Genomic DNA, 27,607 nt, shown 5'->3' with positions numbered 1-27,607 from the left:
CCATTTTTCCCACTGAGTCCCATCAGTACGGTCTACTGGAATCCTGACTAACTGATTCTGTTGGGCGGATCCTGGGCAGGTAACCATAGCTGCTCGACGTTTATGAGTGTGATGGCCACATCTCACCCAGAGACCAACGTCTCCCCTCCATCCTCCAGCTCTAACTTCTCTCAGCCCTCTCCTCTGAATCCTCCTTAAGTGTTGGTTGGAGGAGTTGATGTCCCTTTAAGCCTGAGCACTCAACACTCATTTGTTCTCAGCCTTTGACAAGTTACGGATGGGTCTCTGCATTAACCACTGCCCGCTGCAGAAGCTTCTCTGGCCAAGAGTGAAAGCAGCACTGGTCTATTAGCAGAAGCATAAAGGTTTACAAGGCAGTAGGACAACATGGCCATGTAGTGGAACAATAGCTGGAGGCCCCAAGAATGGTTAGCACCGGAATCCCTGCCGAACATTGCCGTATATCCCTACAGACATAGGGAACATGGTCTTGGCACAGACACAGGACCAGATCCCAAGGTGCAGTTATAACTGAGCCCCGAAGCAATGATATTCCCTGAATGAACTTCTCAAAGGTCATTCTTGCCGTTACTGATAGACCATTAAAATGATGGCATGTTCGGGAACCTGTGGCTATTTCCCAAAGAACGTGAGAAGCGGGGAGACTGGGGAGATAGTTCAGTTGTCAAAGTGCTGGCCTTGCAAACATGAGGTCCTAAAATCAACCCCAGAACCCATATTTTAAAAGCCCAGCATAGCAGCTTGCTTGCAATTGGCAAAACTGAGACAGGCAAATCGCTGGTCAGCCAGCCTAGCCTAGTTGGCAAGCTCTGGGTTCCGTAAGAGACTGTCTTAAAAAATAGAGTGGACGATGCATGAGGAATGACACTGCTGGCCTCCCTACATACTGTACAGACACATGTATGTACTCACAAATGAACACACATGGGTCTGTGCCTGTGCACGCGTGTGAGCAGGTAAAGGCTGACAGATGCAACATGTGGCTCACCATGTTTCCTGTCTCCTCTTCTTCAGCATCCAGTGATGCTTCAGTTAGAAGCTACTGCACTTGCCAAGTCCTAAATCAAGGATGACACAGTACAATGTCATGACCAACTGTCACTGGGCTAGGGAAGTGGCTCAGTGTAAAAACACTTGCCACACAGTCCTGAGGACCAGAATTCAAATGTTCACAGCCCACATAAAAGCCAGATGACACGTAGTGTGAGCGTCTATAATCCAGTACGCAACAGAGAGAGAGAGAGAGAGAGAGAGAGAGAGAGAGAGAGAGAGAGAGAGGGAAGGCAGAGACTGGGCAACCGCTGGTCTACTGGGCGTGCCTGGTCTATGCCGGAGAAAGAAACAACGAAGAGTATCTTATCTCGGACAAAATAAAAGGTGAGGACTGACCTGTCCCAAGTTGTCTTCTGACCTCCATCCGTATAATGCAGTTGCACATGAGTGCACATTTACACATGTGTGCATGTACACACACACACACACACACACACACAAGAAAAAAATAAATCTTAGTCCTTGTGTGCCATTAAGATGTGGGGCCTTGGGGCTGGGGATTTAGCTCAGTGGTAGAGCACTTACCTAGGAAGCGCAAGGCCCTGGGTTCGGTCCCCAGCTCCGGAAAAAAAGAACCAAAAAAAAAAAAAAAAAAAAAAGATGTGGGGCCTTCTGCCACAAACCCAACCTATACCAGAAATCTAGTATAATCAGAAATCTAGTCTATGCCAGAAACCCAGTCTATGCCAGCTAACACATAGCACCTCCCCCTTTCTTCACTCATTTTCAAGAACCTAGATGATAGCAACACAGGATTTGGGAAAATACTTGGATTTTTTTCCTGCCTGCTTCTCTTTACATCCCATTGCTAAAGGCAATGAGTTTGAAGCACCTTTTTTTTATTGTTTGTTTTCTCATAAGCTAGCATGATTTAGAAAAAAAAAATCTGCTTGTGGTTTTTATACCCTGAATAGAATATTTTTCAGAGGCAAAATATAGGCATCTTGATTTTACAGTCCAGAACCTCTGTGATGGAGCGTACCCTTTACAGCCCTGCCGTGACGGATTCCTCCTTGGAAATCCTTTTTTAAAATATATATCCTGCACGGCTCTGCGTTTTCATCAATCATTTTCCATTATGCGCCGTAATTCTTTCCCTTCTTCCTCTTTTGTAAATCTTGTACTGTGGATTCAAGGGATAAAAACCACATTTAAGAACTTAGTGTTCAGGATGAATTTATAAAACTTCCCATGAACAGGAAAATGAGGCTGACAGGTGAGAGAAGACTCATAAATACAAGTGCATTTGGGCGTCTGTTTTCTCTGTTATAAACTAAGAAGAATCCGGGAGGAAGCCTCACTGGATGCCAGCACTGAGCAGCTTAGCGCTCACACACATTCCCATTGGGGTGACGCCAGCAACCTGGCACTAAGGGACTGTCGGGATTTGATGTGGGGATTGTGCCACTTGCCAGAGAGACAAGGTGCGGGGAGCAGTGTGGGAGGTCCTCTTAGATTCCATCGCAGATAAAAACAAACTTTTTGAACTTCTTCTCTGTCTCTCTCTGTCGAAGAGCATGTAGAAATTTGTGGGAACAACGTTTGTGAGGCTGTCTGTGTTTGAGTAAAAATAGAAGGAAGACGGACTGGCTGCTGACTAATTAAGATGCTTAATTACAGGGATTTCTTACATGCACATGCTCCTGTCAGTTCGGCTCCTGTCATAAGGTTGATTGCTGGTTTGCAGTCAGTAACAACCTGAAAATTACATATATGTGATGCCTGGGACTGACCATCAAAGGCGAAATCTACCCTGAGAGAGACTGTCCTGAGGGCTGCCTACTGGAAAACTGTTGGTGCCAGTTCGCTCCTCTGTCCCCCTCTCCTCCCATTCACAGATAAACGCCTTGCCCACTTTAGGTACCAAACATATCTGATATCTAACAGAATCATAAAGGGAATTCTGTCTCGGGCTCCCAGCTGTACCGAGATATCCCAACAGTTGAAATCAATCCATCTGAAGCACCCTTGAGCACAAATCAGATGAGACTAGACTGCAATTGAAGGAAATTATAGCTACAGTTTCGCCTTCAAGCCAAAGTCAGCTTTCTTTCTGCGTGAGTTCGGGGGGGGGGGGGGGGGGTCTGAGTGCCCAGGGCAATCAAGGCCAATGCAGGTGTCAGAACACAGCTATGTTGGAGAGTGCCATTAAAATGTCTTTATCTATCTGGGGTGTGTCATCGTTATTAAAAACAAAGGCTCATAGGGGGTTGGGGGGAAATAATAAAGTCAGACTACAGTCAAGGGGTTCCAGGCACGACTGGCTCACACACCATTAATGTCAGCATTGAGATGGGATCCTGAGAAGCCCTGCCAATCACTGGGGAAACCCCACCGGTGCCGAATAGCTTACGAAGCTACTTTGCATGAGTGAGCTTTCCCCCTGCCTTTCCGAAGCTTACTATGATCTTGTAACATGCATAGCCAGCAAGGCTCCTGCCTCAGCCATGCTCGACACCTGTTGATGAGGAGCGAAAGGGAAGCTCGGCACTACACCATGAAGGACTCCAAACTCACCACCTCCAGCTTCGACACTCCCAGTTTTCCTTCAAAAGGATGGGGCAAACCCAGGCTCACAAACAGTAAGACATTGCATGAGGTCCCAGGGTAAGTGCACTCCAATCAGAATTACAACCCGAGACCAGGGTGTTGCCTCTCAAGGACACACTCCCTCTGTTTACCACAGCTTCACCATGATTTTTTTTTAATCAGAAGTGAGTAGGACATGAATTATAAATAAACCAATAATCCCCCACACTAAACCCCAAAGGTATCAAAGTGCAGGACGCCTCTGCCGTTCTGATGCGATTAAAATGCAGTCCGTTCCTGGAAACAGATGTTTGCGGAGTTCATCATCCCGAGGCAGACAGAGCAGGCATCCCGGAACCTGGAACGTGGGGAGCACAAACAAACACCATCGCACAAGCTACAGATTAGGGGAGGGCAGGACTGCGGAGGAGAAAGCAAGCCTATTCTTGTTCATTTAGAGAAAAGGAAGAAAAAGAAAGGAAGGATAGAAACAAGACAGGCAGAGAGGTAGTCACCGTCTTTGCTTATAAATAGAGCCGGGTTAGTTTTGTGAGAGGGGGATCCGAACTCTTTGGTCATCCAGATTCTCTTTCCCTCTATTTTAATTCAGCCTTATAAACATGTGAGAGAATTTCTGCTGAATGTCAGGCATGACATTATGCACGGGTATACTTTCAGGGATGGACCAAACATCTCTAATCCTCAAAGAGGATTGTATTGTATCCACATAAGAGACTACAGAGGGATATTGCAGTGATTGTTCTAAGGCATATACAAAGGTTCCTGGGTTGGTGGGGGAGCATGGGAAAGAACCATCTGTGAGCCATTCCCTTAACTCTTGTTCTACTGCTCCCAAGAACTAACATGGCTCCGTGTGGGTGGGACGAAGGCCACCTCTGACTCTAAGGACGAGCCCTCACAAGTGTAAGCCAACCCACAGTGGCATTTCTCTGTTCCCAACGATTGGTTCCAGTTGGTTATGTAAGTTTGTCCAGTTAGAGTGGAGCCTACTTTTCTTCAGTGGTTGGGGAAAGAAAAGGTCTTCGCTGTGTGTTATGTGAAGTAGAAATGTAAGATCAGAATAGCATCACCATTTCACAGCCATCCGTACTGGGGGAGAGCTACACTTAGCCCCAGCTGGTGTTCCCAGAGATTACGGAGCAAAAGCCTAGGCTATGACAGTTCAAAAGAAATGGGCTTTGTTACCCATCCCCAGTGTGGCAATGGACGATGAGTAAAGGCAAAAGAGGAGGCAGAGAAGACGGAAGAGGTGGAGGAAGAGGAAGAGAAAGAAGGGGAGGAGGAGAGGAAATGTATTCAATGTAGCCATGTGTGGAAGAACAACAAATGAAGTCCATCCTCAGGGGACTGACATGAGGTTTAAGTAATGAGAGAGTTGAGCCAGAGGCCCATATTAAACAGTCCCAGGGGGCTGGGGATTTAGCTCAGTGGTAGAGCGCTTGCCTAGGAAGCGCAAGGCCCTGGGTTCGGTCCCCAGCTCCGGAAAAAAAAAAAAAAAAAACAGTCCCAGTCAACGTGTGGTCTGGTCAATCGTTGTCTCAGTTCTGGGTCTGCAAGGTGGTCCTTCTCACTGTCACCTCTTGAAGGGATCAATGTGGTTCCTCCCTCCCCTGCAAGACGATTACTTTTACTCCAGGTTTCAGGCTCCATTGTTACACCATGTAGACTTGTCCTTATATGGGCAGGGATCCGTTCTAAGAAGCCCCGTTCTTCCTGGAATCTAAGGTAACTGCAAGTTTAGGACAGTGACTTATCTTCACTTTCAGATCAAGGTAAGAGAGACCGATGGATAGAACCGAAGCTGGAGATGACAGGGTTTTCATTCTGCGTGTGGTACCCTGTTAAAAGGAATGGAATGAGTCATTTGGGGCATGCCAAAATTACAAAAATGAAGCAACAAGCAAACAAAAAACACCCAAACAACTCTGTGTGTGTGACGACCTAAAGTAGGGGCAAGACATTCAACAATGGCGGCCCCCATGTGCTTCATCCCAAAAGCTGGAGAAGGCTCTGGGAGCAGCAAAGGTGAAATCGGATCAGGCTGAGAGTGGTTGAGGCTGCTAGCCCAGATTTCAACAATCAGGAAGCAGACACAGAACAGGAAGTAGCAGGAGGCTACAAACCTCTGGTATGAGCCCCAGACACTTGCTTCCTTTAGCTGGTCTCTCTCCCAAAGGTTCCACAACCTCCCCAAATAGTGCTACCATTTCTAGTTCGGATGTTCAAAGATGCAAGCCTGTGGGAGACATTTACCTTCACATGGTAACTCCAGGTCTACGTCTGATTCCGTATAAATTCCACCCACTGCTCCATACGTCCAGTCCACCTTGACGTCAACTGAAGCTCTTCTTGCTAAGACGGTCCACAGCATCCATGAAATCTGTTCTCTCATTTTCGGTCTCCATCTTACTAGAACTCTCTGGAACACAATACTGTATGACATCAGCCCTTCCTTAGAATGTTTTTCTTCGCTTGGGTTCCCAAACATAATACACTTGGGCTTTCCCCTTATCTTTCTGAGCCTTCCCTCCAGGAAGCCTGTCCTGGCTCCTCTACCTCTCTTTCAACTCAGAAAAAGTTGAGATTTCCAAGGCAGAGTTCCTGAACTCTCACCCTTCTGAAATTAATCCTAGGTGGCCTAACTTGTATCTGTGTATCCCAGCAGTGTCCCTGTGCTAGGGACTCCAGTCCTGTCATCTGAGTCTGCATATCTTCCAGCTCTAGACATCAACATTCGACTGTATAAACCATCTTAAACTTACTTATGACAGACATGTGAACATTCCTCTCCAACATGTTCTTTAAGAGATCTCTTCTCAGGTAAATAGCACTTTCATGGACCTGTTATTCCATTAGTCACCTTTAGGCTGGTCCTTGCCAACCTGATGTGTAGACAATGCCTCAATAAGTCTATTGACATGGGTGATCCTAGGTTGTGTCAAACTGACCGTTAAAGGCAGACATCACAGTTCCTGTGCATGGCTGTAGGTCCCCACTGAAGGCCTTGGAATGAATCAATTGACATTCTCAGAGTGGCCTTTATGCCCAGCCTGAATGTTCTTGTTATCCGATGCTATACAACAAAATGTTCTAAAACATAAAGAGCAACCGTTCGTTCTATCCCTGGACTTGTGCGTGAGGCACTTAGGCAGGGCTCAGCTGGGTGGCTCTTCAGTTCTTTGTAGCATGAGCTGAGGTCACATAATTATATTCACTACGTCGATGGGCTGGGTTGGAGGGTCAAGAAAAGCCAGAGAGCTGAAGTTAGACAGTAGGACATCAGAGAGGACTACCAATGAGGACTGCTGAACTCGGAGAAAATCAACTGGGCAGAGCCCAGAATTGAAGAGAAACCCCTTCACCTATGAAATTACCCAGAAGAGCAGGCCTATGGGGAGAACTTGTAGAGCTCAGGGGTAGATAACAAGACAGTTAGGTAGCAATGGAGGAAAGGCCTGAAAGAAGCGTTGTGGTTGCTTATCTCCCACTTTGAATGCTAGAACTATAAGATGTCTACTTGGCAGTTCTTACGATGTTGTAGAACGTTTGCTATACAGCATTGGATGGCAAGGGCACACGGCTGGTCATGAAGGCCACATGGCTGGGCATGAAAGCCATGCTCATAGAAGGGAAAGAAGAGGTGGTCCCTGGAGAAGCCAGGCCAGAGTTGAGTCCTGGATTCTGGGTGAGTGCCAGAAAGTCCCTGCCCTGCTACACACAGAGCTCTACAGACCTGGCTCAGCTCAGCACAGCAGGGTGGGTAAGATAAAAAGCCGGCGTTGTATGGTTTCATGTTTTATGTTTTCTGAGTATTTGGTTTTAGATTTCAATTATTCAGTAAAGGTCTTTTCAAAGCCATCAACATCTCCAGGAAATCCTAGAGAACAAGTCAGCTGTGTGCTTGGAAAAGATGGTTTGCTTCCAAAATCTTGGTAGACAGGTGATGGGTGTTGCACTGGTAAATTTTACGTCAATTTGGCATGACCTAGAGTCCTTTTGGAAGATAAAACCTCAATTGAGAGAACACCCTCGCCAGATTAGCCTATAGCAAGCTTGTGATGCGTTTTCTCAATTGATTATTGGCCTCAGAAGGTTCGGCTCACTGTGAGAGGTACCCCCTGGGCTTGTGGTCCTGGATATATAAGAAAGAAGGCTGAGTAGACCATGAGGAGCAAGCCAGTGAGCAGAGCTCCTCTGTGGATTCTGCTTTTGTTCCTGCTTTGAGTTCCTGAACGGACTTCCCTGGATGATGGACTGTACACTGTAGGTAGAAATAAACCTGTTCCTCCCTAAGCTGCTTTTGGTCACGGTATTTATCACAGCAGCAGAAAGAACCCCTAAGACAGGCACACAGATGGAGAGGTCTTCAGGGACACATCAGACCCCAACCCCTTTGTCTCACAGATCCTATTTTTCTTATTTTCAAGTCTGGTGATACTCTGAATGTAGAGACATCAAGAGAGACTGTCTGGCTTTTAACCAATTCCTTAGCTGTATGCATGACACTTCAATTCCAGTCACCCTGCAAGGTTACCCACGATGCAGGACTTCCAAGGAACACGTGAGACCACCTGCCCACGGGAACACTCACTCTTCAAAAAGCTGTGGAAACAGGGTCGGGCCCTGACTTTGAAACATCACACTGGGTATTTATAGCTGAACGGGCACTGAATTTGTAGTAGTAAGTCCGAGAAAGGATGGATAAATCCATCATGAAAACAATCAATACTTCCTAAGCAGAACAAAAATATTTTTTAAACATGAAAAAAAAGGTCAATTTCTCAGCTTGCTGTAGAAACATTGAAATCATCCATACTTCAAAAAAAAAAATTAAAACTCAAAAGTGGGGTGGGGGAGGGAGTTCTGTTGTAGCATTAGGCATTGTTAGACACAACATAGAAAGATGGCCGCCTTGTGTTTGGTTCTGGTTTGAAATCAACCACATTTGTGCTCAAATCTGGCTCAGTTGCTTAGAGGTGTGGGAGGTTGGACAAGCCAGCTGAAGAATTCCCTAAACCTCGTCTTCCTCATTGGTGAATGGCTAACATAGCACCCAGCACGAATGGTCATTATGAATATTGGCAGCTGTGCAGGCTGCTCGCTGTGTAAGGGAGCACTGTGGAGGAAGGAAGCTCAGCTTCTACTCACTGAGCCACAGAGTATGGACCGTCTATTGTTTTCTATCCTGTGGTGGTCAGCATGGTCAACATGCCACTGTCTAGAATCACTAGAGTCTCAATGAGGGACTGACTATATTGGCTTGACCCGCGAACATGTCTGCTGGGAGAATTGTTTTGAGCAATGGCTGTGGGAAGACTAGACCCCGAGGCAGGGGTCGTGAACTGTGTACGAGGGGAAAAACTGAGCTAAGAGCGAGTAAGTCTACATCCACTCGCTTCGCTTGCTGCTGGCTGTCGATGCGATGTGGTGAGCTGCTTTGAGTTCCTGCTTTAACTTACCCTAAATGACAACGAAACTGTGAGCCGAATGACCCTCTCTCTCCTAAATTGCTTTTTGTCCCACAGCAACAGAAATGCAACCAGCACACTGTCTGGGGCAGAGGCACGGTTTCGGGTTCCTATTATAGAGAAATATGGATCACGATGACCAGATAATAACTACATAAAATAAGTAAAAAAAAATTTACATGTTAATTATACATTATTATATTTATAATTATATAGTAAAGATGACAAAACTAATGATGTATGTAAAACACTTAAATCTATACTCGGAGTGTCGCAAGAGTTTATTAAATGGACAAATTGAAGGGAAAAATGGTCCTGAAAAGTAATGAGAAAGGGCGTGTACGGACAGACAGCATGAAAGACAACATTTATAATAACCACAGGAAAATTACTCACTCAGCCTTCTAAGTTGTCAAAGAAAATGAAATCAAAACTAGAAACTGGCATGGGGCACGGTAGAACATGCCTGTCACCCCCCCCCTCCCAGCATTCAGGAAGGAGAAAGCAGAGGGTCAGCAGATGTTTGCCCCGCATGAGGAAGCCTTGGATACCATTCTCAGTGCTGCACAAAGCCAGCCATGGCTGTGTACACCTGTAATCCCAGAGATGGAGAGCCGGAGCTCAAGGTCATTCTACACTCACAGTGAGGTCTAGGCCAGCGATGGCTACAGGAAACCTCATCTCAAAAATATAAACAAGTAAACAACAACACCTATAATCTGGGGCTGGAGAGGAGGGGTGTGGAGAGCACCTGCCTAGCACACGAGCCTGGGGTCCATCCCCAGCTCTAAGAAAACTCAGTAATGCTGTTGTAAAATTATAAAAATAAAAGAGTCTAAAACCTGTTCTAGGTCCGGCACCGCAGTGCCCCAAGATATCTGTTAGATATCTTAATCTCAGTTAACAAAGTGTCTCACCCGCTCTGCTACATCCCATATCACACTGCGAAGGCCTCTCTCTGAGCCTGGCAGCAATCTCTCTACCTATCTAGTTCCCCAAGGCAGGTTTCCATGCCAGAAACACACATCCCAACTCTGTGGCAGCCCAGACCAGCCGCCCCACATTCCCTTACACTTAAATCTGCACATGAAAGAACACACAACACAACAACCTCTGATCCAATTGATAAGATATAATTGCCCACCTAAACATACAAAACCCTGTACATCCATCCCTTAAGAACATTCATAACAGGGGTTGGGGATTTAGCTCAGTGGTAGAGCGCTTGCCTAGGAAGTGCAAGGCCCTGAGTTCGGTCCCCAGCTCCGAAAAAAAGAACCAAAAAAAAAAAAAAAACCATTCATAATAAACTGTAAAGGTACAGTGTGGAATCTTAACATCAGCCTCCATGTTCTCTCTCTGCGGCAGCTTCTCCACCTTCCCTCTGCCCTCCTTTCCATCCCAGTCTCCTCCCCTTCCCTCAAACTTTTCTCCCGCCCATCCTTCCTTCCTTGTCCAATGACAGGCCTCATTCTGTCTTGTACCTGCCTCACCTGTTACATCATCCCACATGGGAACAGCAGCGCACCTAAAAACCACCTTCCTATACAAGTGGCACCGTTTTCTAAACCCTAAATCTGGGAGGAGACTCGCAAAAGGGCCATGGTCTTGTGAAGTGCACAGCAGAGAGAGACTTTCCCTGATTTCTGAGGGAATCTGAGAGTGTGTGTGGTGAGTTTGGAAGTTATGTGCACCCTTCAGGCCTTTGGGAATTCTCCATGCTCAAATTTAACACACACAATAAATACACACAACCATAGAAAATCTCCAACATGAGACACAGTAAAGATTTATGCTGACAGTGCCCACTCGCTACAGGAGTTTCAAGATGGCCATCCTTAGACTGTAGTAACTTCAAAATGGCCGACACACTGAATCTAAAGAAAAGCAGCAGCAAAGAGTCATCCTTTCTGCTCATTACTGCTTTGGCTCAGAAGGCTCCTTCTCCTCTGTCCTCAAGCTGCTGTTATTCTCTCTAAAAAGAAGCCAACTGTTAGTGGGGTTGTTTATTACTGATTGATTGATGATTGATTGATTGATTATTTAATCTACCCATATTTAATTATTTAATTACTTGATCATTTATTTATTTATTTTGGGCAGTGCAGAGGTGAAAACTGTTGTACCTCTGAGCTATGCCCCTGGCACTACAATTGTTACAGGGTATGACTTGGGTCTTAGTTTCTTCTCCTGTTGATGTGACTAAAGAAACTTAAGGGGAAAAGGTTTTACTCTACACCTCACAGCCCAAGAGTACAGTCCATCATGGCGGGGAATTCAAGGTAACTCAAGCTTGAAGCAGCTCACACCGCATCAATCAGAAAACAGAGAGTGCTGTGCACTTCTTGCTCCACTTCCTCCTCCATTTGCAGTCTAACATGATTGCCAGGAGGATGATGCTACCCACAGTGGACAAGTCTTCCAATTCAAAGTAAACAAGGCAATTCACCACAGGCATGCCCAGACACCCCTGTCATGGAGATTCCAAGTGCTCTCAAGCTATAAATTAACATTAACCATTAAACAGGTGCATTGAGTGAGGTTCCCTGAAGACAGGGCCGGAGAGGGATGTCTGGATGTTCCTGGTTTGGTAGGAGGTGCTGTGGACTGTGGTCCTCAGAGCTTGCTTGAGGGAAACCCCAGGAACTGTCCCAAAACACATGTCATGAAAGTAACACCAACTTGAGGCCTCAGGGATGTTCTTTTGGACCCAAGAATCAGGCACCACTAGCCTAACCCAATCTGCTGGTTCCAAGCGGGAAGCCACTGAGCTGCCAACCTTGAAAGCTGAAGGAGATTCTGACAGGGCATCAGCAGCATCCTTGTGAGTGGGGTGAGGTTCTGATCTGTGAGAGGCAGCCCAAACTTCACCACAGCTATCAGTTTCTCCGTTGCTTGTCTCCTCTGTCTACAACACATGAGTGTTTTCTCTGAGTCGGTAGACAACGTGCTCATTCAACCAGGAGTCCTAGCAAGTAAGTGCTTTGGTGATTCTAGAACCTGTTCATAGTGACAAGGAGCCCGAAAGTTTAAGAAAAAAAATACCTTCCACACACGTTCTGAAACTCGGGGGAGGCAAGTGATTGACAGGTCCCAGAAGTTTGGGAAAGCAACAGCTTTTAAACAAGCTCACCAGGAAAATAGCAAGGTGGGAAGAAAGGCCAGGTTCTTCTCTCTCTGGACTATGAGCAGAAAGCTGAATCTTTCTGGGAAGGGGACACAGCCACTCCATGAAGGGGAGGGGTGCTCTCTGACCACGAACCCCAGTTCCACCAGCCATTGCCCATCACCCAGAGGTGCAACAGGAATGTTGAGGGAGAACCAAGCTCCCCTGGCTGCTATTGGTCCATGAAAGTAGGAGAGTGGGTGCCAGGGCTCCACAGACAGCTTTAGGTAGATGGTGAGTCCACCAACCTATAAAACAAGTATTCGCCAAGACTGAGTGCTCCAATTCAACATGGATGCTCTGTCAGGGATCATTGTGGAGTCCAAGGCAGTGAGGTGCAGCAGACCTCTGGAATCCTGCTTGCCTTAGCCTTGCTCTGCCCTGACAGCTCCAAGTGTGGGATTCAAGCTCCTGTGTGAGATGCCTACATAATAACTACTTGCAGTTCTTGGATTCAGAAAACCAGGTACTCCCAGGGGCTCTCCCTCCCCTCCTTCCACCTCACCTCCCCTCCTCTTGCCCTCATTCCCATGCCCTCCCACTTCCTTCCCCACCCATCCTTCCCCTCCCTCTTACTCATTCTCTTCTCTACTTCCTCTCACTTCCTCTTCCCCTCCCGTCCTCCCCTGTCCCCCTCTTCAAACATAATTTTGGTAAAGAAATTTTAATCCAGCCACATAGCTGCTCCCGCAAGGGGTCACATCCAAAGACCTTCCGGGTCTCTGTGATCCAGCTGGCATGACACACCTTTAATCCCTCTGTCTGGAATACAGTCACTTGACATTTCCTTAGACATGCCTTTAATCCCAAACAATGACATCGAATTGTCAGGCAGACAAAGGGATGAATCAGAGAAAGATTTGACAGAATGAGCCAGCCATAGGAGGTGTCTAACTCTCATGAGAGCAAATAGGAAAGAGAGGGGCTACCTAAGAGCAGAGCAGGGTGTTGAGTGCGGTTGGGTTGAGTTCAGTTCAGTTCAGTTCCATCCAGTTCAGTTGAGTACAGTTGAATTTGTGCATATTTATTCATTTCCCTTAGGTTCTGTTCAGTGTGTGCAGTCAGTGAAGTCAATGAAGTTCAGTTTATAGAATTCAGAGGCAGTTTTTCCAAGCAGAACAACAATTTAGTAAGAAGCCAAGAGAAACCAGTTTGAATCAGTCAACTTGGAGAGGAGTTTGGGCCAGAACGGCTAAGTTGAGCCAGCCAGCCAGCCAGAGCTCAGAAAGAGGTAGAAAGAGTAAATTTATTCAGCAGTAAGCTCCAAGATGGAAATTACATCTGGCGAATAAAAGTTACATTTACAAATTCGTATCCATCTCCTTCCCCTCCCTCTCCAACCACTCCCCTTTTACTCTTCTTCGTTGACTCTCTACTTTCCTTTAATTGTATACTTCTGTTCCCTTCCCCTACTCCCCATCCCCATCTCCTCCTCCTCTCCCTCTCTCCTCCCCACCATTCTTCATTCATATCCCCCACCCAGCTTCAAGTTCCCATTCCTAGCTTCTGGGTTCACTATTGATACAGCCTTCCCTACAGAAGGAAAGTGGGTTTCTCAAGGATTCGGTTCTCCATTCAACTCAGGAGCACTTGGTAAATTGCTAAGAGTTCAAGCATCATCCCTCCTGCAGGTGTGCTGAGCACCTGCCCTGTCTGTGCAGAAGATTCCCACCCATGAGTCATACGGGATACCCAGCTAGGGAGGACCAGAGAGAGAGAGGTATGTAACGCTCAGCACAGTAGTTTGCATCTCTCTGTGTATTAGTGTTATTTTTCTCAAATGAAACATTGCTTCAAACCTTTTTGTCGCCCCCAGTGGCAGAATCATAGTTTGCCTGGAGTTTGTCCTCTATTTTCCAGGAAGTCAGCAGCGTTGATGGGGATGAGCAGGGGCCATTTTGTTTCATCCGGGTAGAGCATCCTTGTACCCATCCTTGGTGTAGGCTAAAATCAGGTCTGACACTAGAAGGGGAAGAAGGAAGGTAGAATGGGAGGCAGGCAGAGACTTCAGGAAGATGAGCATGAATTGTTATGCATCCAGGGAAGTGGTAGATTTGGTTTGTGTTGGTTGGAGATGTGGGAGGAAGGAAAAGAGTGGAGTCCACAATTCAGAGTTAGTGGGAGGGTAGATAAGGGGATGACGCCATGTCTCAGCCTGGAATCACTTCTATGTCTCAGCCTGGGATCACTTCTGTGCCTCAGCCTGGATTGGCTATAATGTTGTAGTGTCTGGTCTTAGCCTCGTGAGTTCCATGTGGGGGAGCATGACTTTGAAGTGCTAGGGAGGTGACTTGGTCCCACCTTCTATCTGATGTCTGAGCTGGGATTCCAGGTATGGGACTATAGCTGTTTGTTCTTCCCTAGGACGTGAAACCACCAGGGAGATCTTGAAGCCCCAGAGAAGGATGCAGCTGAGTAGCCTGTGGTCTAGCAGATGGAGGAGTGGTGGTACTGAGCAGTGAGGAATGGGTAAGCAGAATCTTGGGTGAAGCAAGGGGAAGTCCAGAGGATGCCTTCCAGCATCCCTCCGCTAACAGAGCCAGAGGGGAGGCAGCAGGACAGAGCCATCATTGTCCCTCCCCTTGGAGCTTTACAGCCAAGTCATCACCACTGAGCACTAGTAAGGAAGCCATTCTTTTTCCTCTTAACATTTAGAATTCAAATAAGCAAACCAGGAAAAAGGAGAGCCAAACATCTAGTTATATTAACACAATGTCCATATACTGCTCAACACACACTCATAGGTGGTTTATGCCCATCCCAGTAATCCTGTATTCATAGGAATTAGTGTTCCTCAGAGGGCAAGGGAATGCCAAAAAGAAAGAAAGAAAGAAATTAATTTCAGTAAGTAAAGGACATGTAAGTCAGCTTCTTGACACTGTGACAAAATGCCTGAGATAAGTCAACTTAGAGAGATTAAAAAGGTCTGTTTTGGTTCATGATTTCTGAGGTCTCAGTCCATGGTTACTCAGTCCTGTGGCTTTAGGCTTGTGGCTGTGCATTACATCATGCTTAGAGTGTCTGACAAGAAGAGGGCTGCTCATCCCACAGTGGCCATAAAGCAGACTGAGAAGGGGAGACTGGAGTCCCAATATTTCCTTCAAGAGGACAACCCCAGTGACCCGCCTTTCTTCAACAAGAACTCATATCCCAAAGGTCCTACCACTTCCCTGTAGCACGGCAGACAGGCTGGGGACCAAGCCTTCAGCACATGGGCCTCTAGAATACAGTTCTCACTTGTAGCAAGCTCTAACACCAGTAACATGCGGATCGCTGGGCTATGGCTAAAAAAAATCACATTAGCTTAAACAAGTGCCTATCTCCTTGGATCAGAGAAGAGAGTCTCTGTTATGGTTTGACTGTGAAGTATCCCCCATAGACGCTCATGTCTTTACAGTTGCTCCCCAGATGGTGGCACTGCTGTGGGAGGTTATGGGACCTTCAGGAGGCGGAGCCTTGCTGGAGAAAGTGAGCCACCAGCACATTCTACAATCTCAGTGCTAGACAGGCATGAGGATTCCTGGGTCTGACTAGCCGGCCAGCGTAGTGGATACTTCCCACTCCGATACAGCGAAAGACTATTTCTCAAACAATGAGGTAGAGTGTTAACTGAGGAGGGCACCCAAGTTGACCTTTGATACCCCCACCTTCATGCAGGTCCACCTGCACACACCTACATATGGACACACATACATACACTAAAGAGAACCAACACAGCATGACCAACTGAAGCCCAGGGCACCGTGAAGGACAACCTGATATTACTAAATGTACACATGTCATCGACCACACCAATAAAATGGAGACTTTGTAAGCATCTCCAGGGAGACCGGAAAGTGATCAGGCATGACTCCCATTCTCTGTCCACCAGGTTTGTCTGGGGCTTTTGGTAGTAAAGCAAGGGAAGTCTGAGGACAGAGGGACAATTTGTACCAATAGATAAACAGGTCCCAGTCAATCCAGATAGCATGGTTCTGGGTAGACATACTCCTCAGGCAGAGAATCACAGCACATCTTCACAGTCCTGTCAGGAAAAAGAAGTCCACGATGTCGCTGGCCCTGTACCCTTTGACATTGTTACAGAGATCCTCATTAATGCAATTACCTAGATGATTTATTATTAGTTTCAAATTAAAAGCAGATAGGAGGAACCAAGATTATCTGCAGGTAATGTGCTTATATCCCTGGAACTCTTCAGGCAATCAGCCGACTTCAGACAGCAACAAACAGGTAGGGTACAATGACAGACAACACACAGCAAACAGATGGTGTGCCCACAGAACGACAGCAGCGCTCTCAGGAAATGTCAGAGATGGAAAGTTACCCTTGACAAGGGTAGCATAAATAGAAAAACATCTAACAATGAATTTTGGATAGAATTGATTCAAATTAGCAAGATATGGAATATGCATGAAGCACAGCTAAAATGTGATAAATAAGGACTAGGAAGCGGCAGAAATGAATATGTATCTCCGTCCTTGTACTGGAAGGCCTCTAACCCCCATCCCCCACCCACCCCAAAGTAACCCGGGCAGTGAGCGCCATGAAGGAAGAATAAAACAGCAGCAGGACGTTCCTTCTTGAACCAGACAACCCGAGTTCTGAAACATTTTTGAGAAGTTGAAGACGTGGGCTTTGCCTAGCATGACGTGAGATGGCACGACATGGCATGGCATGGTGCCGCATGAGGGCGCATGACGCAGCAAGGACCACACACCCACTGCCACTCATCCTTCCCCGGGGTATCCGTTGTAGCACCTGGACCTTATTGTTTCTCTCCCCCACTCCTCAAACATCCACAGGCTTGCTCATCTCCTGAGGTTTCCCGGAGCCAGAGCAGGGAAGGGTAGGAGGCAGCGGGGGTTGGGGGGGTTGGGGGCGGGGGGTGGGGGGGTAGGGGGAGGTGCAGAGGGAACAGGGACGTTGATTAATTCATGCTCACAAAGGACACCCACTTTCTATGTCTGTTCTCTCCACTAAAGCCCCAGAGTCTGCTTGAGTCTGTGCTCCTCACGTCTCCTTGGCAAGGAGGGCCTACGGGAGAAACATCCGGTTACAACACTCCAGACACAACTTTGTGTCCTCTGCTGTCCGCGGATCAGAGACAACTTGTCCACAGCCACTCCCTGTAGCTTACTCATCAACCACACGGTGCGGGACCTCTCTGTGCTCTCTGAAAGGCGTAGAATGGAGCTCGCTCTGCTTTGCAGGTCTGAGCTCTCCTTAAAGCCCCCGGTACATTGTCTGTTCGCTGTATTAAGAAACCCCCTGCTACATTTCTTACTCAAAAGCATGCTCCGCCTCAGTGTCCCTCCTGACAAACCTTGACATGCCTCTCTCGTCTCTTCCTTTTCTGATGGAAGTAATGTGGTCCCCAAGTTCCAAGCCGCCCCTTTCCAGTGTCCTCCCTACAAGATCCAGACCTTACATTTTCTCTGACAGAACTGTGCTCCTATCCAATCTACTGTGGTCTAAAATAAGAACTGTGCCACACAGGCTCATGGATCTGCATGCTTGGACCCCAGCCAGTGGCACTGTTTGGGATGGTTTGAGGAGGCGGGGCCCACCTAGAAGGAGGGAGTCACTGGGGCTAGGTTCTATAGCTTATGAATAACCTCTCTGACCTTTAAATGGACTCTCCAAAAACAGGGGGCTAAAACAACCTCATACAGATTTGGAAGAGCACACTGGGAAGATGGGAGGAGAGAGGCACCATGGGTATTACAGTCCACTCGTGATGGGCTGGCTATTAAATCCACCCATTCTACAAACAAAATGATTTCCTCAGCAAATTTAAGGCCTAATGGGGAACACAGAGTTTTCCTTTTTCAGAGGAGAAACAAATGAACTAATTCCCTTGGAGGGTTTTGTCTTGTCTTGGTTTCGTTCTGCTCTGAGCTGCTCTGGCTTGGGAAGCTCTTTAAGTTAATCCTTGGAAAGACATCCTTCTGAACCAGAGATAGCCTCCCACCTTCCAAGGCACCCTTCCAGAGGGGAAATTGCATTGTGTTTGCTATACCCTCGTCACTGCTAACTGTTATCTGCATCCAAAGAGGAACACAAGGCAGTTCATATTCCAGACGCCGGATGTGTCACTTATGTTTCTAAGGGCCCAGGGATGTTTCCTTATTGTTCATGTGACTCTGCCTATATTTCATAAACTGCTGGTGCGTAAAATTACTACCATTTAAACAAGTGATACTTCTTTCTTCATCTTCCCCGGTCATGTTTTAGGCTCAAACATAATGACCGTTGCTTCCACACTATCACTCTCTTGAGGGGCAGGGATCAGCAAAGGTACCTTAAGGGGATGCTTCCCACATTCAAACCTTAGAAACATTTATTTCCCATGTCTACTGTCGGCACCTGTGCCGCCAGTGTGTGAGTATCAAGCGTAGGTCTGTGGGATTGAAAGAAAACACGTACACGGGTCACCCGTTTTCACCAAGGCTTTACTGAGATCTCCTTATATACCCGAGGCAAAAGCCGTGGAAAAAAAACAAGGCAGGTGAAAATCCCCAACCAGGAAAACAGGAAAAGTCTGTGTGGTGAAAGTTCTGGCCCAATCAGGGGCATAAACAACTTCTTAACAACAAGCAGGAAGGCTCAGTGGGGAGGAAGGGTGCCATGGAAAATCCCAGCCCCAAATCAGAGCTAAGAGCAGCTCCCAAGGGTGTAAACAATTTCTTGCTATAGCAGGCTAAAAAGCTCAGCAAGGGGGTAGGGAAACACCAAGGTGGAACCCAACAGTCTACCTGAGTGTGGGGGGGGTGGGGGGGGAAGAGGAGGAAAGGAAGAGGGAGGGAGAGATTCCTCCTGTCTCTAGGCTCTGCAGCCCAGTGGTTATAGCCACACTACTCTGCTACCCTTGTTTGTTTACATGGGTGCTGGGGACCCCAACAAAGGACCCCCCCCCAACTAGTGAGGCAAATACTTTACAGGGTGAACTACCTCCCACCTCCCCAGATCCCATCCCTTTTGACACAGGCTAATCACAAACAGAAATTTCAAACTATTTCTGAGTGGTTAAGAAGTAAACCACACACCTTTGCTCGTTGAAAGAAAACCGATGCCCTAAAGCTGTGCCAACTCCAATAATTTCTAGAAAGCTCAGTGTTCGCTGCCAGAGCCTGCTGTCCTCACTTGGGCTTGACCGAGTGGGGTTAGATGTTGGCTGTAATGAAGCATAAGGGCCAGAGGCCACTTTGAGGAGGGAGGGGTTGTCTGGCTGAAAATTCCAGACATTAAAATCTCATTTCAGGAAAGTCCAGGCGGGAACTCAAGCAGCTAGTCGCATCCCATGGAGAACAGAAAGAGAAAACTGGAATTTTCATTTACTGCCTAATCTGTCCAGCCAGTTTTCTTCACTCTTAAATATTTCAGCCCCATCCCATGAACTGACGCTCTCCACGGAAGCATGGTTCTTCCCAGCTCATCTAACAACCAAGACAATCCCCTACAGACACGGCCTTAGGTCTACCTGATCTAGACAGCTCCCCATAAAGACTTCTCCCTAAGTGTCCTAGACAGGGTTTCTTTGATGTGATAAGCACCATGACCAAAAATAGGTTGGGAGAAAGGGTTTATTTGGTTTACGCTTCCATATCACTGTTCATCACTAAAAGAAGCCAGGACAGGAACTCAAGCAGGGCAGGAACCTGGGAGCAGGAGCTGATGCAGAGGCCATGGAGGAGTGCTGCTTACCTGCTTGCTCCTCATGGCTCACTCAGCCTGCTTTCTAAAAGAACCCGGGCCCAACAGCCCCCATCATTTACTAAGAGTATGCCCTATAGCCAGAATCTTTTTTTTACCCAATTCATAAGATATAATTGCCCACCTAAACATACAAAGCCCAGTACCATCCATCCCTTAAGAACATTTGTAACAACCTGTAAAAGGTACGGTGTAGAATCTTAACGTCACCCGCCATATTGTCCTGCCACGGCTTCTCCTACAGTCAGAATCTTATACAAGCATCACCTCAATTGAGTTTCAGGCTTTTCAGATAACTACCTTGTGTCGAGTTAACATAAAACCAGCTAGTACAATCGACTCTATGTCAACCTGACACACAAACCCATCACTGATAAACCATAAACTTTCCTTTCTTTTTCGTCCCTAAGGTCGGACTTGAATATCAACATTACAATGTAAACATTCCAAATTTTAAAATCCAAGTCTAAAATTCAAACGTTTAATTCAGTCTCTTTTAAAACCCAAGGTATTTATAAAATACCAAAACTCTTTAAAAGTTCAAAGGCTCTCAACTGTGGGCTCCTTAAAGTCAAAAATAAATACTTTCTCACGTTTAAGAGGGAAGAAATAGGACACAGTCACAGTCTGAACAAAGAAAAACGAAACTCCTACAGTGTAGACAACTCCATACTTACTGTCTGGAATTCACTCACGGTTTCTAGGCTATAAGAGGCTTGGATCATTTCTCCAGCCTTGTTCCCTGCCTCACACACAGCTTGTCTTCTATGCTCTGGGTGGTTCCACTTTACCTCTGCTGCTCTTCTCGGTCTGGGTTGCTCATGGTCACCTATGATAGTCGTGTCTCCAAATATCACGGCGTTCCTTGCTGCATCTGGACTGCACCTTCACAAATATCCTCTCCTGGGCTCTCTTCAGGGGCTCTAGTCCTGCAACACAGTGCCCAGCATCAGCTGTTCTCCAGGACCCCTTTGTGCCTTCAAAACCAGTCTCACCTGGGTGACTCTTAACAGTACTGAGTTCAGCTGACAGAAGAAGGCACAACCGGGGCTGCCTATGGAACACAGCTTTTGTCTGCTGGCCCTGAGGAAACACCTCTCAGAAGACTTCATTTTAATGATGCTGGTCTCTGGTTATAGCTGATCACTCAGCCCCAGCTGACCAACATACACTGTCCCAGCAAAGCAAAGATTTTACTTTAGCGGGTCCATTCTCTTATTAATCACAGTAGATTCTTCAGCTCCAGCTGACCAGAACCACAGAGTCTTCACTCAAAAGGCCTGCCAGAGTATTTGCTTCCCCCTGAAACTTTACAAGCCAGGCCTGCATCCTCTACATTGCTCTCTACATTCTGATCTTCCAAGCTCCTACAGAATAGGCCACTGAGCTCTCAACAGTCAAGGGCTTTTCCAACCCAAGTTTCCTTCAACAGTCCTACAAAAATACATGTGGCAGCAGTGGCCCACAGTCCTAGAACGAATTTCTGTCCTAGATAGTGTTTCTACTGCTATGATGAAGACCATGACCATAAGCAAGTTGGAGGTGAAAGGGTTTATTTAGCCCACACTTCTATATCACTGTTCATTATCGAAGGAAGTCAGGACAGGAACTCAAACGGCGGGATCCTGGAGATAGGAGCTCATGCAAAGGCCATGAAGCATGCTGCTTACTGACATACCTTTTGGCTTGCTTAGCCTGCTTTCTAATAGAACCCATAGTCACCAGCCTAGGGATGGCACCACCCACAATGGGCTGGGCCCTCCTATATCAATCACTAATTAAGAAAATGCCTTACAACTGGATCTGATACGAGTATTTTCTCAACGCAGGTTCCCTCCTCTCAAGTGATGCTAGCCTGTGTCAAGTTGACATAAAGCTAGCCAGCACACTAAGTGATTCTAGGGTGTATCTGGCTGACAGTTTAGACCAAACATAATCAATAACTAGTTATTGTTTTCTGCATGAAAAGCTGAACTCTACATCAGAAGGCAGTTCAAGATGGGACATGTTGGCTGGGGTAGATGGTTCAGTGGGTAAATCATTTGACATACAAAAATGATGGATGGATAGATAGATGATAGATAGATGATAGATAAATAGATAAAAAGATGATAGATGGATGGATAGATAGATAAATGGATGGATGGATAGATAGATAGATATAGATTGATGATAGATAAATAGATAAAAAGATAGATGATGGATAGATAGATAGACAGATAGATAGATAGATGGATGATAGATGATGATAAATAAATAGATAAAAAGATAGATGATGGATAGATAGATAGACAGATAGATAGATAGATAGATGGATGATAGATGATGATAAATAAATAGATAAAAAGATAGATGATAGATGGATAGATAGATAGATGATAGATGATGATAGATAAATGATAAAAAGATAGATGATAGATGGATGGATAGATAGATAAACGGATGGATAGATAGATGGATGGATAGATAGATAGATAGATAGATAGATAGATAGATAGATGATAGATGATGATAGATAAATAGATAAAAAGATAGATAGATAAATGGATGGATAGATGGATGGATGGATAGATAGATAGATAGATAGATAGATAGATAGATAGATAGATAAAAATTTAAATTATCCCTGCAAGAATTGAAATCTAGAGTTCAGCTCCCCGGCATCTATGTAAATTCCAGCACAGGAGGCAGAGACAGGGAATCCCAGGAGTAAGCTGGGTGGCTAGACTAACCAAATTGGTGAGCCCTGGGATAAAGTGAGAGGCCCAACCTCTAGCCTCCCACCCCCGCACACACACACACACACACACACACACACACACACACACACATGCACACACACATGCACACGCACACACTTGCAAAGAGGCACAAACACATAAACAAATGCAAAAAAAAAAACAAAAAAAAACGTGATGTATGTCACAAGACCTATAAGAGCACCCAAAAATGAAGCTGCCATCAAGGAAGGCAGTGTGTGTGCCTGGTGTTGAAATGAGCAGTGTGGGCCTGAGCTTGACCAGGGGGAATCCATAAAACCTGAGAGACAGGCAAGCTGCTGGTGCCCTCTTCTCTAACAGCATTCTAAGTCGCTCTCCCGGCCCTCCATTCTAAGTCGCTCCTCCTGGCCTTCCTCCAGAGCCCTCTGCCGAATCCAGAGTGTGACTATTCATAACCCATGAACATATTTGATGAATTTGCTTCTCATTCAGACTTCAGGACACAATAAAAGACGCTTGACAGAAAATCCAATTAAGTACTGAAAGGATTGCAAGGGCCAGGAGAGACCCAAATAGCTAATCTTTTGTCGTCACTAGCTCTGGTCCCTCCTCTTTGCCATCTAAACTCCAACCCGGCCACCTGTAGCTGCTCTTCATTCATTTACACATTGAGGCCCTCAAATGCCAAGGCGGCAGGAAAGACTTCCCGTGGGGCAAGACGAAATCCCAGAAATGAACAATTAAAACCTCCCACACATTTCCTATTGAAAGATACACAAAGCACATCCATACATCTTCCCAGGCTCTCCCCTTTCTCCTCTGAGCCTGCAGCGGGAAGGATAACCCAGCTTCTAAAGCACACACCAGGTAACTCAGCTCGTGGATTCCTAGTCTGGAATGCATGAAGCCCTGAGTTCTATCCCCAGTACTTGCTCAAATCAAGCCAGGTGTTCTAAGCCTGTAATCCCATTCCAGTGCTCGGGAGACAGATACAAGCAAATCAGAAGTCCCCTTGACTAAACGGGGAGTTCGAGGCCAGCCTATGCTACATGAGACCCTGGCTTTAAAAAAAGAAAAAGTGGCCCCTTGCATTAGCTCCACAGCTTAGGGTCTCTCTCCCCTGGCCTCACCACCATTGGTCGGTCTTTTCCGCATAGACATTGAGACATAAAGACAGTGCCTTGGCCTCCACCCTGCCCTCACAAATGGTATGAATTCCAAAAGCTTATAATTTGTCATTGCTTTTTCTTCCTCATCTATAATAATGAGGCTATGAATACTGATGACCTCACAGATTATAGGAAGTATTAAATGGTAATAATGGTTTAATAATACATGCACGATGTTTACGCTAGTCAAAAACGTGCTCGGTTACACTTCAGTAATAAACAATCCCCACGTCTTGGTGTTTTAACTCAGCAAAGGTTCATTTCTTATTCATGTTTCTCATCCACATCGGCTCATTAGCTTCTTAACACACGCAGATTGCACCACGAGAAAGGGATGCGGCAGACATCGGATGGTTTTAAAAGATTCACCCAGAAGTGACTGGGATGGGTACCACTCACCAGCACTTCAGTCATCAAAGCATGTCGCCTAGCAGTGCCAAAATTCCTAGAAGGTGGAGAAATTCAATCTTCCTGAGGCCCTGGGAAAAAAGAAAACCCACCATTGCCCACCACACTTTTGAGGAGTCCTGGTGGCTACCAAGGAATAGGAGCAGGAGGGCTAATGACCACTGCTGCTACTGCTGTCAACATCAGTGACTCCATGACATCAATGCCTTCACATCAGATTTAGGAAGGGTTCGGAGAGCCTCCATGGCACCCCATTCACCTACTCCTTCTATAGCCACCGTTACCTACTTTTTTTATTGAGGGATGTTATGTAAGAACTCAGATAGCCTCTCATTAATGAAGGAGAAGAAATTGTTTGGAAGAAGAGAGAGATAAGAGATGACCATAAGGGTGATATGATCAAAACACAAGAAATGAAATTATGAAGCTGTCAAAGAATACATTTTTAAAATTTTAAAACAAAAAGAAGAGTCTGGTCTCCTGGGTTTTCAGGACAGGGCTTCTAAGCCTTGTAGTTCCCCTAATGATAGCAGTGTATCTACTATTCATGATGGCTCCTGGCTATACCTGGGCTCATACAATGAGCTGGTGTGTGTTAGGATTCCCCATAGCCTCTATGTAGGAACAGACTATGCAAGAAAGGCTTAAGCTGTGACTGGAGGTCTGGAGTGATGAACTATATGTCAACCCAATGTCCAAGGAGCAAGGGAGGGAGGCTAGAGATTCATTCCCACCTCATAGCTAATGAGTCGACGATCATGCCACTGTATGGAATCCTCTAGAAACTCTGAACAGCAAAGCTCGTGATTATAAATCACGACACATAACTGTCATACCTTAGCTCAAAAGAATGATGGCAGACAAACTCCATGTTGGGGACCCTTCTGCATTTTATCTGAGAGGCCTCTTCTTCTGGATGGTCTCTGTCTGCTTTCTTTATAATAAAACTGGCGTAGTTAATTACCATGGCACTTCTCTAAGTTCTGTGAGTCATTCTAGCTGATTAAAACACTAGGCAATGATGGAGACCCTTAATTTGGAACCGGTCGGCCCTGAAGTGCCGAGAAACTGGGCTCACTGCTGTCAACATGGGGGTGATCTTGTTAGAGTCAGCTTTTAACTTCGTGAAATCTGTGCTGACTCAGGTACGTAGCCTCGGAATTGTATTGCCAGGGTTGAACGTGTCCCAAGCACCAGAGACACGGAGGTTAATAGAATCAGCATAGCTTCTGTTCCTACAGATCCCAGAGTCACTAAGAGAAGCCTATGTTTTTATGACGTGATAAAAATACTGTGGCAAAGAGCATACTTTTAATATGGAAAAAAAATGTGAAGACAGGCATTGTAAGAAAGAATAATTGGCCATAACTGGATGCCTTTAGTCTAAAGTTCGCCCAAGCATGACTTATTTAGTTCAAGACTATATTCTCTGCCAATATCTGAAGTTTAGGGTTTACCCCAAAATCCAAATTTCTAGCTTCTCTTGAAAATGGAGAGATCCCCACCCCCGGGGAAATCTATTTCTATTTATCCCAGATAGAAAAACACAAAGACAGACCTAAGAAATTAATCTACCCCTGTCTGGCTTGATAAATCTCTGGATTTGTTGTGGTGACTTGCAAGAAAGTGTGGGACTCAGGCAACTGTGTCACCACAAACTCCACTCCAGGATGGGAGACACATGATAACTAATTACTGGCGTCCCTCACCTCTGTCGACTTTCTGCTTCCTACACACTTTACACCTCCCCACCTTAAAGAAAATGCACAGTTAAGGGCACAAGATTCCATGCAACTTCAGGTACAAGAAAGAGTGAATGTCTGGAACCTCATAAGGGTCTGATGACCTCCCCACCCAACCCTTTTCAGGGACTGTACGTGAACTGCTCTTGAGAGAGTCTCATGCAGGCAACCACGGCCACTGTGACTTCACAATGGCAAAAGACCATGTCATGGCCAGGGACAGAAGTCTACATCTGAGCACTCAAGATTCCCAAAGTGCACCTTAGTAGCTACCTTCTAAGGGAAGTGTGTATTCTAGAAACTTCTTCCCTCATACAAAGCCATAGTCAATCCTGTCTTTGGACCCTTCCTCTCAAATAAGCTGACACCTTTACTTTAAATTTTCCTTTCCATCAACAATGCCTCCTATTCTGCCTCCCTGCTTCCTCTGCTGACAATACCCCACCCCAGGCAGATCTTCCCAGCCCCTCTCATCCACCACAACTACCTCTCCTACAGTTGTCTTCTCCCTCACCCATCTATCCATCCAGCCAGTCATTTAGAATGTGTCTCTGTGCCAGAGATGCTGAGGAAGTGGCAGGGCCAGAGTTATCATCCTGCCAGGGCTAGAAAATTAGATGGAAAATACAAAATACAAAGACTTTTCTAGCTATCAGTTAAAAGTAGTTCCAAACCAACTCTCCAGAAGATGGGAAACAAATAGGGGTTATCTTAGGATTGGCCCATCTTTCTGTCCGAGAAAATTTCCCAGCTCACTACGGAGGTGGAGAGCTGAAATCGTGTCTTCTGCCAGCGCTGCAGAGTTGGTAATGAGCTAAGACAGGCTAGGAAAGATGGGCATTTTAGGGCAGAGCACCCAAGATCGAAGCTACATAAAGACCTCTAGGAATCTAGCATATCTGGAGTGGTAAGCCAGACACACACAAGACCAACCCTCAAGAGGACAGCCCAGCCACTGAGAGCCCTAGAAGAGAGCAGTCACTGGAGAACAGACAGATGATTCACTGTCTGCAGGCCTCACTTGACCACATGGAACACACAAGAAATAATGGGAAATGGGGCTGGAGCTAAATGAATCCAAGAGCAAAGATTCTTAACTGAATGGCCATTGGCAAAGCTCACCTATAATCTGGGCTATCACAGCTTTGGGGCTTACTACTCACATCTAGTAGGTAGACCCAGAGAATCTTTTAAACATCCTAGGATATAGCTGGGTATGGTGGCAATCCCAGCCATAGAGAGGCAGAGGGACAAGTGGATCTCATTGACTTTGAGGCCAGCCTGATATACATAGAAAGTTCCAGGCCAGCCAGGGCTACACAGTGATGTCTGTCTCCAAGCAAGCAAACAAGCAAACACCCTATTATGCACACACAATGTCCCTCAAGGACTTTCCCAGCCAAAATATGCCCACTATAAACCTTGAGCTAAAGGCATCTGTGTCAGAGGTTTACCTTGATTCATAAGAAATGCAACTGCTTTCTAGAAAAATAGCCAATACTCTTCAAGGAGAACAGACAACGTGGGATTCAACAAAAATTTGTAATGTCTGTTATTCAGACAAAAATGATTAGGCTACTCATAAGAGAGTGTGATG

General features: G+C 46.0%; 2 long non-coding RNA genes across 6 annotated transcripts; one reads left to right on the top strand and one right to left on the bottom strand.

Annotated features, from left to right (window-relative positions):
* Positions 1 to 3,750: 3,750 nt before the first annotated feature.
* On the bottom strand, positions 3,751 to 27,298 carry LOC148004367 (uncharacterized). 2 transcript variants are annotated; one of them, XR_015627418.1, is made up of 6 exons: positions 27,174 to 27,298; positions 24,260 to 24,339; positions 14,058 to 14,220; positions 5,878 to 6,056; positions 5,250 to 5,462; positions 3,751 to 3,961 (listed from the first exon to the last, which is right to left on the bottom strand). It is a non-coding gene; the product is annotated as an uncharacterized LOC148004367 (long non-coding RNA). The 2 variants fall into 2 exon arrangements; XR_015627419.1 differs by lacking the exon at positions 3,751 to 3,961 and having other exon boundaries at positions 4,963 to 5,462; positions 5,878 to 6,043.
* On the top strand, positions 5,385 to 18,445 carry LOC108351791 (uncharacterized). Of its 4 annotated transcripts, XR_015627420.1 has the most exons (7): positions 6,123 to 6,444; positions 12,647 to 12,724; positions 13,890 to 13,978; positions 14,623 to 14,727; positions 15,656 to 15,855; positions 17,061 to 17,104; positions 17,241 to 18,438. It is a non-coding gene; the product is annotated as an uncharacterized LOC108351791 (long non-coding RNA). The 4 variants fall into 4 exon arrangements; XR_015627421.1 differs by lacking the exons at positions 15,656 to 15,855; positions 17,061 to 17,104 and having other exon boundaries at positions 6,122 to 6,444; positions 17,241 to 18,445; XR_015627423.1 differs by lacking the exons at positions 12,647 to 12,724; positions 13,890 to 13,978; positions 17,061 to 17,104 and having other exon boundaries at positions 6,122 to 6,444; positions 17,241 to 18,443.
* Positions 27,299 to 27,607: the final 309 nt, after the last annotated feature.

Source organism: Rattus norvegicus, chromosome 8 (assembly GCF_021556685.1).
Source record: "Rattus norvegicus strain SHRSP/BbbUtx chromosome 8, alternate assembly SHRSP_T2T, whole genome shotgun sequence".
NCBI classification, from domain to species: domain Eukaryota; kingdom Metazoa; phylum Chordata; class Mammalia; order Rodentia; family Muridae; genus Rattus; species Rattus norvegicus.
Note: the sequence above shows the minus strand (reverse complement) of the source record. Positions and strands in the feature narration are given on the sequence as shown.